The sequence below is a fragment of the Theropithecus gelada genome, chromosome 8 (genome assembly GCF_003255815.1).
Source record: "Theropithecus gelada isolate Dixy chromosome 8, Tgel_1.0, whole genome shotgun sequence".
Lineage (NCBI taxonomy): Eukaryota > Metazoa > Chordata > Mammalia > Primates > Cercopithecidae > Theropithecus > Theropithecus gelada.
The window spans coordinates 104,844,167-104,859,370 of NC_037676.1; the positions used below are offsets into that span (position 1 = coordinate 104,844,167).

General features: G+C 45.6%; 1 pseudogene; it reads right to left on the reverse strand.

Moving 5' to 3' along the window:
- Positions 1-2,708: 2,708 nt before the first annotated feature.
- Positions 2,709-2,808, reverse strand: LOC112630835 (annotated as a pseudogene).
- Between the last annotated feature and the right edge of the window lie 12,396 nt (positions 2,809-15,204).

Here is a 15,204-nt window from a genome sequence, read left to right on the forward strand (position 1 = left end):
ATCAGGGAGTTCATTTATTCTGCTTAGTTTGTGGAGTGTTTTATATTAACTATTGGTTTGTTTCCTCAAATATTTCAGTTGGTTTGTTATTTTTTATATGTGGTTCCTGTTGTTTTGATACACAGGAGTTTAAAATTTTTACATTGTCAAACTATTAATCTTTGCTTATATGTTTTAGAATGATGCCAATTTAATAAGACTCTGTAAATGGAAATTATAGTCTATTTTATAGTTTCTTTTTAACCTCTAATTCTTATCTTCTTAACCAGAGCTATAACTTTCGTTATCAAGTAACCATTTATGTTAAACCTGAAAAAACTGAATATGATTCTTCCCCCTAAAAAATATTTACAAACATAGGTATTAACATGAATCATCATATTTCCTGACCTTGTATTCTTCCATCACGGTTTCAAAGCAGAGAAGAGTAACTCTGCTTTTTTTTTCTTTTTTAAGCAAATTCATCTTCTAGGTGCTGCAAATATGATAAACTGCTTTTTTAAGGAGAATGCTTGCCTGAGCCTTAGCAGACATGCCCTGACTTAACACATCTAAGTGAAGCTAGAGTATTTTTTCAAGAATCATCTTTATGATGTTCAAGATGAATTAAATGGAGGAAAAGTAGGTTTTAAAAATAAAATTAGGCTGGGCCCAGTGGCTGGCCGGGCATGGTGGCTCATGCCTGTAATCCCAACACTTTGGGAGGCTGAGGTAGATGGATCACTTGAGGTCAGGAGTTCAAGACCAACCTGACCAAATGGTGAAACCCCATCTTTACTAAAAATATAAAGATTAGTTGGGCATGGTGGTACATGCCTGTAGTCCCGGCTACTTGGGAGGCTGAGGCAGGAGAATTGCTTGAACCTGGGAGGCAGAGATTGCAGTGAGCTGAGATCATACCATTGAACTTCAACCTGGGTGACAGAACAATATTCCATTTCAAAAAAATATAAATAAATAAAAATAAAATTAGGCCAAGTGTGATGGCTCACGCCTGTAATCCCAGCACTTTGGGAGGCTGAGGTGGGCAGATCACTTGAGGTCAGGAGTTCGAGACCAGCATGGCCAACATGGTGAAACCCCATCTCTACTAAAAATACAAAAAAATTAGCCGGTATGGTGGCGGGCGCCTGTAATCCCAGCTACTCGGGAGGCTAAGGCGGGAGAATTGCTTGAACCCAGGAAGGGGAGGTTGCAGTGAGCCGAGATTGCACCACTGTACTCCAGCTTGGGTGACAAAGCGAGACTCCATCTAAAAAAAATAATAAAGTAAAATAAAATAAAAAATAAAAATAAAATCAGTTCGTAGACTATGATACAAATATAAAAGATAATATTAAGCATAGGCTTGGGGCCAGTCATTCTGTGTTGCAATCCAGCTTTACTACTTACAAACTGAATAGGAAAGAAACTTTTTCCTCTCTGTACTCACACTCACTCTCGTACTTCACTTCTGATACCAAACGTGTGGGGTTGTTTTCCTCCCACACATCCATTCTCCAGTGGACACCAGCTTGTCCTAAATTTCAATCAATTCTGACACCATCTACCTGGAGTTAGCATCAGAACTAACAAGTTAAGGGCTCAGTCCTGGAAGACCGGCTCCTACTTCAGGTCCCAGTCACAAGTACAGGCCTCCTGTGCTTCTGACCAAGGCTATAAATCAGAGGTTTCCATAAGCCCCTTCTAGGGTTTGATCATTCATTAGAATGGCTCATAGAGCTCAGGGAAACACTTGAGTTTACCAGTTTGTTATAAAGGATATTACAAAGGATACAGAAGAACAACCGGAGGAGATTCTCTAAATGCCTTCCCAGCAATAAATATGCTCAACTAAAATTATATGCTCATAAATTGCTATCAGTATTTGGTAGTACCTGTCTAAAAAGACATTTTCACAGTTGAAATACATAACATTTCATTACACATTAGTATTAACAGATGAACATTTGCAATAGATTTTGATGATAGGGAACACCAATTTTGAAACTCAATCAAAATGTTACCCTCTCTCAATGAAATTTTTGTTTTTTTTTTTTTTTTTTAAGACAAGGTCTCACTCTGTCTCCCAGGCTGGAATGTAGTGGCACAATCACAGCTCACTATAACCTCTACCTTCTGGGCTCAAGCAATCCTCCCTCCTCAGCCTCCTGAGTAGCTGGGACTACAGGCACACACTGCCATGCTTGGTTAATTTTTAAATTTTTTTTGTAGAAATTCCTGGATTCAAGCAATCCTCCTGCCTCCACCTCCCAAAGTACTGGAGTCCAGGCATGAGCCACTGAGTCTGGCCTAAAAATAAAAAACTTAAATGAGGTTTAATTGGGCCTCAGCATCAAGTATTTCCTCCTGTCTGATGGTTCTGTTGCATGGAATCAATAAAACCCTGATTCCCACCTATGTGTGATTGCAAGTGGTCACAGCCTTTAACAACGTGCTGGGACTCTCAGGATATCTTTCAATTAAACTAATCTAAATGCTTGAAAAGACAGATTTTTGTTGAAAAATTGAATCTACTGCCAACGTGTCTTGTCACGAATACAAGTCCACTGAGTAGCATCCAAATCATAATAAACATTCAGATGATTAATATGTTCTGTTTACCACCCAGTGCCCTCACTCGCCAGTTACTGCACAGCTCACTATTATGCTGGGTTTGATTTTAAGTGAATGGATAAATACAGCCTGCATTTTTTTTTCCACTTCTTTTTTATATGGAACATTTCATGAATTTTCATGTCATCCTTGGGCAGCAGCCATGCTAATCTGTGTATCATTCCAACTTTAGGATGTTTGCTGCCAAAGCAAGAACCAGATCTGAGTATTTTTAAGAAATGAGGGTAGAAGCCGGGCACAGTGGCTCATGTTTGTAATCCCAGCACTTTGGGAGGCTGAGGTGGGTGGATTACTTGAGGTCAGGAGTTCGAGACCAACCTGACAAACCTGACCAACATCATGAAACTCTGTCTCTACTAAAAATACAAAATTAGCCGGGCATGGTGGTGCTCACCTGTAATCCCACCTACTTAGGAGGCTGAGGCAGGAGATTCGCTGGAACCCAGGAGGCGGAGGTTGTAGTGAGCAACAAATGACCTGGTTTGTAGGATTTGCCAATTACCATGGTGCAAATACTTCCACTACAGCCAATTTCAAGTTATTAGTGCGATATTTCTGAATATGAGGTTAAGAAGAGATGTGTATCATTGGATGAATGAGTATTTCTGAGTATCAGGTTAAGAGATGTGTACCGTTGGTAGTGAGCTGAGATTGTGCCATTGCACTCTAGCCTGGACAAGAGTGAAACTCCATCTCAAAACAAAACAAAACAAAAAAATGAGGGTAGAGCTATGATCTTTCTCATCCATATAGTTATAGGAAGGTCTTAGAAGCATATAATACATACTTAATAAACAGTTGTTCATTGAATGAATAGATGAATGAGGTTTTTTTTTCCTCTAAAAAGGTTAGTCTGGTGGCACTAGTTTGTGATGTGGTGGTCTCCACCAAGTCAGTCTGATATGGAATATCTGAATGTGCATGTTTGTATTTGCATGCGTTTGTTAGTTTTTAGAGACAGCGTGTGAAATAGTGACCAAGAAAGGCTCTGGAGTCAGATTCCTTGGGTTTGAACCTCAGCTCTGCCATTTACTAGCTTCCCAGCCTTGGAAAAACTGCTTAATTCTCTGTGCCTTAGTTTGCTCATCTGTAAAAGGAGGATAACAATAGCACTTACTTTATAGGATAATTGTAAAGATTAAAAGAGCTATTCATGCAAATAACATCATAAATTGCTTAATATAGTTCCTGCTGAGGCATCTATTTTTAGGCCTGACATAAGTTATTTGAAACCTAGTCATACCTCATGACCTTTGGCGTCTGGTTACATCTTCCCCTTCCAGTGTGATTATTTGTGCTATAGCCCTATTGTTCTATCCCACTGATACAAAGCTCAACATAGCCCAGAACTGCCGGCCATAATAAACCTAATGGTCAATGCCAGAGTCATGGCTGTGGTGGCATGCACCTGTAGTCCCAACTGCTCAGGAGGATGAGGCAGGAGAATCACTTGAGCCTGGGAGGTTGAGGCTGCAGAGCCATGATCGCACCACTGCACTTCAGCCTGGGTGACAGAACTGTGTGTTTTTTTGGTCTCAACAAACACTCAAAAAAGTCTCAAACCCCTTGCTTCATCAGATGGCCGTGCTCACCGCTACCTACAGACTTCCTGTTGGCCTCCCATTGGGACCCCTAACCCTTCTGAGACCTTGTAAATAATATGTATCATGAATTTTGGTTTCATTTCCCCATTGTGGCCTATCTGATGCACACACCTGAACCTAATTTCACCATCACCCACCCACACACCCCCACCCCCAACTCCTACCCCAGTGCTCTCCCACAGAGTGGCTAGCTTGGCTTATGGCCACTCTCGAGAGAGAGACCCGAAGACCAAATTAGAAAAAATTACAACCTAACTTGATAAAGGTTTGCCATTTAAAGCTGGTAAAATATAAAAAAGAAATGTAAATTGAAAGCAAGCTTACAAAATTCTCCAAGGAATCATCAGATTGCAGAGGACATAGTCTGAAAAATACCAGTTTAAGAGAAAATGAATGAGAGGGTTTGTGCAGCTCAAAGCAAAATGATCTCCTCCTTTGATTTGCTTGCTCAATTAGTCTCAGAGGATGAGTGTCCGACATGTACGGAAAGATGTTTTTAATTGGAGAATAACCTGGAAACTTCATGCTACTGAGCTACGTGTCAGAAACAGTAACAAAGAGCACCGAGGACTTACTCTGTGCCAGACCCTGAGACAAAGTATGTACTTAAATTTTCTCATTTAGTTCTCAGAAAATGCCCAATGAAATTGGTATTTTAACCCCATTTCCAGATGAAAAAGTCAAGGCCGATGGCCCAGTTGAAACTCTTTTGAATGAAGTGGAGGAGGCAGGATCTGTGTGATTTGAGAGTCCAGGCTCTGAGTCAGGACTGCCTCCTGGCAACACACAGCAGCAACAAAGTGCAAGTTTGGGGGAATGCCAAGACCTTCACCTTGAGGGTCTGCATGCCCTGCTCTCCAGAACCGAGGAGGAGCCTTACCTCTACCCACGGGTACTATAGCACTAGCTCATCCGCCCGGGGTCTCTTCCCAGCGGTACCAGGTGGCTGTTCTCCTTGAATGTCAAAACACACAGCCCTTGGTTTCTGCATTTCCTTTGTCTTTGCCACCCACACCCACCCTCTCGCCTTGTACTTATTAACACCACAGGCTTACCCAGCACCTTTTATTTTTAGCATCTCAAAATGTTCGAACAAGACATTTTTCTTACTTTCATGTGCCTCTGCCTGGGAAAATCAGAATCACAAAGACTATTACCATCATAATGACTCAGATGGTTATGCAACAAACAATTCAAGATAAAAGGAGGGGAGAGGCCCTTCCAGGTTCTGGGGTTTGGGGGATGGATCCGGTTCAGAACACAGCTGCATCTCTGCTACCAAACCTGCTGACCTGGCCCTGGGACTCGGGACTTGCTGATCTGTGTGAAACAGCTTCTTCCTACCAGGGGTGTTATTGACGGCCAGACAGCTGGGCTGCCTCGAAGTGATGCTCGCCCGTGTTAGCCATTTTAATAGTCATTTAAAATTCACTTCAAATACTAGGGATAGCAGTTTGTCACTTTCCCTGTTGTTTTTTCCCACACACATATTAATATGGATGTGGCCAGCAGGTTCCAAGCTCTGAATTGTACTCATTAAGTCACAGCTGGCTGGGAATATGTGTCAATCCCAGACCTTTATTTCTCAAGCCGGTTTTATAATGAAATTAAAATGGACTCCTCCAGACACCCCCTTCCCTGGAAGCAAAGCATTTGCCCCTCTGGGGAGTGGATAGTGTTCTGATATGCTCTTTTTCTCAAAAGAAATGCGTAAGTAATTTCAGTAATTAAAAAATTTAATTTGATGATTACCCGCACAAAAAGAAACTGCACAAATTAACCCTGGTAGGGGAACATTCCCTCCAGCTCTTTCGACGAGGCCTTTTTTGCCCTCATCCGTGCCCTCCTTCCCTTTGAGGGAGCAGCCCACCTGTTTGGGATGCTCCCCCGTCACTCACCATATCCCAGTGTTCCCAGTGGAAGTGTGGCTGGCCAGATGGCCCCTGCTATTAGTCACTTTCCTCCGCTGAATTGCATGGCTTGACGTCTGAAACTCAGTATTTATTTGTAAAAGGAGCTAAGGAAAAAGCTGACTCATTGTTACTCCAGAGGAATTCCTTCAGGGAATATAATACCCTTAAGAAGACCAGACGTCATGAAAGACATTTTGGCTTAAGCAGAACTAGCTGCGTAAGTGAACTCACCTGGGGAGCTTGTTAAACGAAGGGGTTCCTGGACCCCACCCTGAACCTACTGAAACAGGAAGGTCCCAGGAATTTGAATTTTAACAAGCTCCCAGGTGATTAATTTGCAACCTGGATTTTGGGAGCCACTGAGATGGGAGACACCCACTCATCATCAGCGTGGGGGTGGGGTGTAACTGTGAGTCACTCAGGGAATGATGGGGGTGGGGGTCTGACCTTTGATTGGGTGCAGCTGAACTCACCTGACAGGCTGTGCTTCATTTGGAAATGACAAATTAGAAAACGATGTGCAATTAAGCTTTTCAAGAGGCAATTAATCAGTTCACCCCCTCTTGTACCTCAGAGCCAGCCTTTGCATCCCTGGGTAATCAGGAAAGTCACTGACACTCCCCATGTCATGTGGGCTGAAGGATGACAGAGCGGAAGCCCTCAGATGTTGTCTGCCCTGAACAGAAGAACAGGCTGGGTGAGTCCTGCAGCCTCAGCCAGGCTGGGTCCTAACTCTCAGGAGCTGCTGAAGAAGAGCGCAACGTACTCATTTGCAGATGGTTTTGCTGTGGTTTCCGAATGCCATCCCAACCCTAGGCCTGGAGCTAGGCTGGCATACCAGAGTCACCTGGGGAGCAAACCAAAAACATAGATTCCTGTGCCACTGATTGGCTTGGAGGCTGGGCCCTGAAATCTGTATTGGTAGCATCCTCCCTGGGATTTGGGAACCACAGTGAACAGACAGGACTGCCTGTTGGATCATGAAGTGATTGGAAATAAACCCACAGAGAAGTCGATGTAAAGAAAAGCAAAACTCCGATGGCAGGAGCTTTGAGTGATCCTGCAGCCCTTGGAGAACACCAGAGGGCCTAACAAGGGGAGGACAGTCAATGAGGACTGAAAAGAAAGACGCACCTTCAAAAGAGGCTATGTGATTCACAATTGCTTGGCTCCCATTTAGCACCGGGGAGCTTCCAGAAAATGATGGGGAGGGTGAGATGGAGAAGATTCTAATTGCACAGGCTGCTGTCTCTTGTGAGGGATTTTTAAAAAGTGGGTATTTCCAGTGCCGTGTAGTAAGTGGATGCGCCAGGGTGTGGTGAGGGGGCGGCGGACGCCCTGGTTCGTAATATTTGCTGATTTCCTTGCCACCAGCATCACTTCACTGAACGTGGAGTTGGGAAGAGACCTGCGCAATCGGCTCTTTGTGTTGGCAGGCGCCTCCCCCAGCACACCTCTGGATGGTTCCCGTCTTCAAAGACGAGCTTCCTGCAATTATCCCGCAGTATCTGCAGTAACATCACCAAAATGTGGCCATACGGGAATCCCTGAGGCGGAGTAGCTGGACCCGAGGGCTCACTGATTGTGCGGTTGGGAGCAGGCTTCTAGCAGGCTTGCAGAGATCCGCTTTTGTTGCGCCAAGAGCTGATGCTTCATGGCCAAGCCTGCCTGAGGCAGAGCCCAGTTTCCTAAGGAAGTGGGGAGGAGCAGAGGAAGCAGGAGCTAAGAACTTCAGGTGGGGAATGGGGCTCCTTTTGAATTCAGCTAGGAATCGCTCATAAAGACGAAGAGTTCACAATAAAGGAAATGGAGATGCTGCCGGCCGCCCCAGTACACTGACAAGCAGATTCTTCACAGTTAGCTGCAGCCAGAGGCAGAGGGCAGGCTCTGCACAACCTGACCTGGAGTGGAATGGAAAATATCCAATTAATCATTCAAATTTGTGTCTAAGGAACCATGATGCTCAGTTATGAATTTCAAGCACTTTTAAAAACTGCTCTTGGGAGAGATGTAAAACCCGTCATGGAAATAAAATTAGCAAATATTTCCCCAAGTAAGTTAAAATGTGTCAGGTAAATAATGGGAAGGAAAGAAGAGGTTTCTGGGAAATACCTCATTTGTGTAACTGAAGAAACATTGTAGGAGGTGATGGGGGAACAACACGCATAAAAATGCAGAGCGTGGCTTTGAGGGAAATATCTTTCCCCTTTTTCTTGGCCGTCATGGAGAGCGGCTTGGCTCTGAAATGGAAACCAGCCACTTTGTACAACTCAGTTCCTATGTCGCGTTAATGTGCTGAGCACATTAGGTGTGAAAAGCAAGGAGTGGAAAGAGCAGAAAACATGGACTGCCGTATTATCAAGTCCCTTTCTGTCTTGAGAACCCCTGCCCTGGGTGTGTGAGTGCTTTTGGGGTGGGGGTGAAGGCATGCTAGGAAAATACCATTTTATTTTTAAAAACAAGCAAACAAGATCCTGCCATATAATGTGCTACTAAGAATATTTGCTCCTGGCATTGACTGTCAAGCAGTGGCATGCTGCAGCCAGCTTGCGTTGGCTCACAAAAGCCACATCTCTTCTTAACCTGATATTCAGAAATATCACACTGATAACTTGAAATTGGCCATAGTGGAAGTATTTACACCATGGTAATTGGCAAATCCTACAAACCAGGTCATTTGTCCTTGGAGAACTGGTTGTTAAAGATCTGTCATCACACAGCTGCTGGCAGGTTATCCTACTGAGAGATTGGATCGTAACCATGTGTCTTAGTCAGCTTGGGCTGCCATAACAAAATGCCACAGACTGGGTGGCTGAAACAACAGTCATTTATTTCTCACAGTTCTGGAGGCTGAAAGTCCAAGAGTAAGGTGTCAGGGAGTTTGGTGGCTCCTGAGGTGAGGTCTCTTTCTTTGGCTTGCAGGCAATTGTCTTTTTTTTTTTTTTTTTTTTTTTTGAGACAGTGTCTCACTTTGTCACCCAGGCTGGAGTGCGGTGGCGTAATCTTGACTCATTGCAACCTCCACTTCCTGGGTTCAAGCAATTCTTGTGCCTTAGCCTCTGAAGTAGCTGGGATTACAGATTACAGGCACCTGCCACCATGCCTGGCTAATTTTTTTTTTTTTTTTTTGATATGAAGTCTTGCTCTGTTGCCCAGGCCAGAGTGCAGAGTGATTCTTCTGCCTTAGCCTCCTGAGTAGCTGGGATTACAGGCACACACCACCATGTCCAGTTAATTTTTGTACTCCCAAAATGCTGGAATTACAGACATAAGCCACTGTGCCCGGCCTAATGTTTGTATTTTTTAGTAGAGATGGGGTTTCACCATGTTGGCCAGGCTGGTCTCAAACTCTTGACCTTAGGTGATCTGCCCACCTTTGCCTCCCAAAGTGCTAGGATTGCAGGCATGAGCCACCATGCCCAGCCGTGGTTGTCTTCTTGATGTGTCCTGGTGTGGCTTTTCCCTGTTCACACACATCCCTGGCGTCTCCTCCTCTTCTTCTTCTTCTTTTTTTTTTTTTTTTCCTTGAGACAGAGTCTCGCTCTGTTGCCCAGGTTGGAGTGCAGTGGCATGATCTCAGCTCACTGCAACCTTCAAGTTATTCTCCTGCCTCAGCCTCCTTAGTAGCTGGGATTACAGGCATGCACCATCATTCCTGGCTAATTTTTGTATTTTTAGTAGAGACGAGGTTGCACCATGTTGGCCAGGCTGGTCTTGAACTCCTTACTTCAAGTGATCCACCTGCCTCGGCCTCCCAAAGTGCTGGGATTATAGGCATGGGCTACTGCACCCGGCCTCTTCCTTTTATAATGACAGCAGGCATGTTGGATTAGGGCCCTACCCTTATGACCTTATTTAACCTTAATACCTCTTTAAAAGTCTCATCTCCAAATACAGTTACATTAGGGGTTAGGACTTCAACACATTAATTTTGAGGGGACACAATTTAGTCCACAACACTATGTGACAGGCACTTGGGGAAGATGCATTTTATTTTCAGGGAAGTGGTATTTCAACTTCAAAGGGAGAGAATTTCAAGGCATTTCAAGCCCTCTAGCATGGTGGAGCAGGAAGGGGGAGCTTTCTGTGAAGTAAAGGAGTGTTCTTGCTGGCAGTGGTACTGTTAGCCACGTAGCTGTTAGGCAACAGTTGTCTGCTCCCAGGGAGCCCTGGAAACCCCTGATGCCAGATCCAACTCTGGCAGGGAGAAAGGCAGTAGCCATTAGACTTGTTCCCAAAGATAGAACCATGAGGAAACACAGACTCTGAAATTTTCCATTTAAGTATGGGTAAATAAATTAGTAAAGACCCATTGAGCACCATAATGATAGCAATGACCTTTCCCAGCAGTAAGGAGTGAGCATGCGCAGGGTTGCAATCAGAATGAAGCTCAGGACTGTCTGATGGTTGTGGAGTGGACAGTCTCTCATCAGCTGTAACTCAGGAAGCAAGTAGCCTTGGTTGTTGGTATCAGCTGCCCATGAGCAGGAGGGAAGCAAGCCTGAGAATGAATCCAACAGAGGAGGGTAGAGAAATGAGCTAGAGTCTCAATTAAATAATGCCTGCCTCCCTGATATACAGACAAGTGGATTTTGTTTGTTAATTATGTAAGTTAATATGTTCCTTTTATTGTCTAGTCCATTTTTCACGGAGTTTTCTGTTCCTTACAATAAAAATGGTCTCAAGGGTGATAATCCAGGAGTGCTCTGTGTGTGTGTGTGGGAGGAGGGTGGTTTATGTAACCTGAGTGCACTGGTTCAGTGTGTCAGCGACATTATCATACATCTATTGAAATCACTCATTCTTTATCCAGCCCATCTAACAGCTCACACATCAGCATGAATAGAGAAGTAGGACTGAATGCAAGCACTGACCTAGGTCCTACCTAGGACAGGGGTTGTCAGGCCCCTTGAGCTGTCTTCTTGAAGGTACTAGCAGTAGGAGAATCCTTGGAAACCTCCAAAAGGGTACATCCTGGCTCAGAGTCAGGAGAGCCAGGAGGGAAGCTGGTCTCATTCTGTGCAGAGCTTTGACAACTCCTGGCTCGCCAGGAGGGAACTGATGGGACAGGAGGAGGGACGGGTTCCCGGCAGAGCCCTCAGGAGCATGAGCCTTCCTTTCTGATCCTGATGGATCCTGCTGCTTGCCCTAGCTCTGCGCCACCCCTCTTTGCTTCTCCCCATCAGCACAGCCTCTGACCTGTTCCCCATCAATCCATTCATCCACCCTCACTGAGCCACAGACACTATGCTGGGTACTACGGATGTGGATGTGCGGAGCAGGTCTAGGAACTGGCCAGGAGTGAGTCAGACATGTAAGTCTGAGGCCTGCTATGAGACAAAGGCCCGGGCACTTGGGGCACATTACAGGTGAACGGAAGAGGCCGACCCCAGGGAAGTGGTATTCAAGTTGAGATCTGAATGGTGAGTATTAGCTGAGTGGAGAGGGCTCAAAGTGTGGGGGATGGCAGAGAAACAGCTTTCCCAAGGCACTGAGGTGGAAAGGGCAAGGTGCGTCCCACCTCTACCATCAGTACTCACTTTCCCCTTGGGAACTTCTCCCACTGTCCCCAGCCCCATCACACCCACCCTGAATCTGAGTGAGCCATGGAGCCGTGACCTAGTGGGAGGGGATGAGGAGTGAGGAAGAGCTCATAGACTGGGAGAAGGTGAACGGGAAGTGTTAGGAGAACAGGAAGTGTTAGAAGTCCTCCCCAAGGTTTAAAAAAAAAAAATTTCAGCGTGTTATCAAGGGAATGAGGGGGTTAGAGAGTAGCAGATTGTGATCAGAGAGTAGAATTTCCAAATTTCCAAATTTAAGACTTGGGCCAGGTGCAGTGGCTCACACCTATAATCCCAGCACTTCAGGAGGATGAGACGGGTCAGGGGTTCGAGACTAACCTGGCCAACATGTGGAAACCCCGTCTCTACTAAAAACACAAAAAATTAGCTGGGTGTGGTGGCATGCACCTGTAGTCCCAGCTACTCGGGAGGCTGAAGCAGGGGAATTGCTTGAACCCAGGAGGCAGAGGTTGTAGTGAGCCGAGATTGCGCTGCAGCACTCCAGCCAGGCAACAGAGTGAGACTCCGTCTCAAAAAAAAAAAAAAAAAAACATTTAGGAGGTGAACTGTTCCAGGAGATGATAGAAGCTGATGAGATCTGGGAGGGAGGTGCTGAGGTGACAGTAATTGAAGGCACGTAAATTAAAAAGCTGAGAACCTACCTAGATGCCAGCCTGGTAGCCGGCAGGAGTTGGTGGGGAGAGAGAGAATGATCTGCAGAGGAGAGGGTAGGAGAGTTGGATGCAAAGGCCCCATCTGCTACCACAGCCCCTCCTGCCCTGGTCATGACCATGAGAAATCCACGGAAAAGCCAGGGGAGGCTTGAGGCTCTGGACACGCTCCTTCCTCCTTCCCTGCGTCTGATGGTGCAGGGGGACAGAACTTTGAGAAACACAAGGAAAACAACACTCCAGTTTTCTTTACATAAGAGATCAACATTTGTTTGCAAGACTAAGGGTAAAGGAAATTTTAACAGAGAAAGACAAACTCAGGCATTAGTAGTGGTCTGACTGTACCCCTGAAGGAGTAACTTGAACAGTATTGAGCACCTTTCTTTGGGTGGTGTCCACCATGGTTAAGCCCTGCAGCCTTCTGCTGGCCTCCCCAGTTATTTCTGGGAGCTCTGTGGGATGTCTCTAGAAGCTTACAACAGCCCTCGCCAGCCCTGCTAGGAGTCCATCAGTTTGCCCATCTCCTCCTCTGGCTTACTTTGTAGAGGTTCCTGGTCCTCTAGCCTAGAAATCATCCATGGATTTTTGGCCACATTCCCAGGGCAGTTCCAAGGTCTCTGACATCATTGCCAAGGGTGCCATCTCCCGGAGCTTCCAGCAGGGTTGCTGCCTCTAGCAGCTTCTCCAGAGCAGCAGTGCTCCCAGATGCCTCTGTTAGCACAACTGGGACCTCTCCCAGGTCGGCTCTGGGCAACCAGGGCCACTGCTAACGTGCCAGAGCCTTGCTCTGATCTCTGGAGCCTCCAAAGCATCAGAGCCATCCCATGTTTCATGTCAACGTGAGAAGACTGCTTCCCTCCTCATTGTGTGTGATTCAGCAGTTAGCTGGGGCGCCTCTGGCCCTGGCAACTGATAAACTAGGCCCCACTGCGGGATCTCAAGGCAGTCGCTGAGATCTGTAGAGACTGGCATTTCACAGCCACCTCTCAGCCTGAGCTGCTGGTCACAGTTAGCTCTGCTCATGGCCCCTCCCCATCTCCCATGTGCAATCTTCTCTTCCATACCAGCTTGACGCCACCTTGAACCTTAGCTCATGCTTTGATTTTTCTTGGAGAAAACTCCACTTATACAAGTGGTCTGTGAAATACACTAGATGTTACTGAACATTTAGGAGCCAGACCTAACAAAATCCTTAAACAAATCATAACTTGGCTGAAGACAGGATCCTGCTACATATGATTTTTTCCATTTCTTTTCTTTTTTTGTGACAAAGTCTTGCTGTGTTGCCCAGACTGGTGGCTGGTCTGGACCTCTTGGGGCTCAGGTGATCCTTTTACCTCACCCTTCCAAGTAGCTGAGACTACAGGTGTGCACCACTATACTCCAGGTACATACAGTTCCTCCTCTTGTTCTTTCCTCCTCCTCCTCCTCCTCCTCCTCCTCCTTCTCCTTCTTCTTCTTCATCGTCATCGTCATCATTGTCGTTGTCGTCATCTAGTCACCCAGGCTAAAGTGGAGAAGCATGACCACAGTTCACTGTAACCTCCATCTCATGGCCTCAGGTGATCTTCCCACTTCAGCCTCTCAAGTATCTGGGCCTACAGGCGTGTGCTACCATGCCCAGCTAATTTTTTAATTTTTTGTAGAGGCAGGGGTCTCCCCATGTTGCCCAGGCTGGTCTCCAACTCTTGGGCTCAAGTGATCCCTCTGCCTCAGCCTCCCAAAGTGCTGGGATTACAAGCATGAGCCACTATGCCTGGCCCAGTTTTGAAATTTCACTTATAACTGGGAAACTTCTCTCCTCCTTTTTTAATTTTTATTTATTTTTATTTAGAGATGGGGTTATGCCATGTTGCCCAGGCTAGTTTTGAGCTCCTGAGCTACAGTGATCTCCCTGCCTTCGCCTCCCAAAGGGCTGGGATTAGAGGCATGAGCCACTGCACCCGGCCCCTCCTTCTTTCTTTTACACACTAACATGCGTGCACACACATTATTCACAACTGGATTTTGAACTTTTAATTTTGACTTCCTACTCTTTTCAGATCCACAGTTGCTAATGACCTTTGAGGTATTTACTGTAAGAATGAATGAATGGAATAATAAATTAGTGAATGGTGAAAACAGGAGCACTCATTGGAGAGCAGGTCCCAGAAGCTGTGAAGAACCCAGGGCTCCACAGTGACAGAGGTGGTCCACAACGGCAGCCTTGCTTTCTGTGTTCAAGCCCCCTTGGCCCATGTCCCCCAGTGCCAGGTTCCTAGAAGAGAGGACTTGGTTGGCCCAGCTGTTGTTGGGTTCTCTCTTGGTGCAGAAACTTGCACCCAGGGCAGGGGCAGGTCATGTTTCAGAAGGATTCCTGTCAGAGTTCCTCCCAACCTTCCCCATGGGTAGGGGTTTAGTTTTTAAAGACGGGAATTGCTGGGTGGACAGATTTCCCAAAATCTCTGTAACAAAGTTCTGCACTGTGAGACTGAATTGCTTTAGGAAAAGCAAAGTGATTGTGGCTTTGAGGCATTGTGCGGTTAGAACTCTGAATTAAAGCCGCAAGTCTCAACATGTGATTCCCCAAAACCCTTTCAGGGGTCTGAGAGGTCCTTCCTTCATCAATTGCACATCTGTGTAAGGCTGGATTTTCTTCTGTATTTAAACAAAAAAAAATATTGCAACAGATTGAAGGCAGAAGATATTTCAGCTGCTCTCTGTGAAACCAGACATTAGAAAATGTTGTAAAAATGTAAAACAATGCCCCGTTCTCAGTTTTTTTAAAAACACGATTCCCATAAAAAATGTTATTTGTGCTAACATGTAATGGGTTCACTGTTATTGATTTTTAAATGAA